At 38.5% G+C, this 377-nt stretch overlaps 1 protein-coding gene across 1 annotated transcript in view; it reads right to left on the bottom strand.

Annotated features, from left to right (window-relative positions):
• The window catches only part of LOC138024180 (carbohydrate sulfotransferase 3-like), a 10,930-nt gene continuing 10,553 nt past the window's right edge, over nucleotides 1-377 (bottom strand). Inside the window, exon 3 of the mRNA XM_068871295.1 lies at nucleotides 1-377. This exon is cut by the window's right edge and continues 2,156 nt beyond it. The gene's annotated coding sequence lies outside the window, so the exon portion shown is untranslated.

The raw sequence follows: 377 nt of genomic DNA, 5'->3' as shown, positions 1-377 counted from the left end.
CTGATATCTGTAGGTCAGTTTTTAATAATATGAATTATACGAAGATAAAGGAAGCGAGATATAACAATGGCCCGACCCTCCCTTTCCCCCTTTTTTCGGGCTCATGAACTTTAAGTTTTACTGACTTAAAACAATTTTCTTCTCTTTGCTTGCTTGCTCGGGCTTGCTGGATGTAAAATGATTATAACCAACTCGGCGCGTTGTCTATCACTTCATATCCAGTGCGCCCTCGTAATAATTTTAATTTTGTCCCTTAGTTAATATGAATAGTCTATCCAATTAAAAAAGATTACAAACTAACCACGGTAGTCTTGGCTCTTTGGAACACAAAAGGTGACAATGACCATGACACGTGCATGACGTAGTATGTCCATCTG

The sequence above is a fragment of the Montipora capricornis genome, chromosome 11 (genome assembly GCF_036669925.1).
Source record: "Montipora capricornis isolate CH-2021 chromosome 11, ASM3666992v2, whole genome shotgun sequence".
In the NCBI taxonomy this organism is placed as follows: domain Eukaryota; kingdom Metazoa; phylum Cnidaria; class Anthozoa; order Scleractinia; family Acroporidae; genus Montipora; species Montipora capricornis.
The sequence above is the reverse complement of the archived record's forward strand: the minus strand, read 5'-3'. Positions and strand labels throughout refer to the sequence as shown.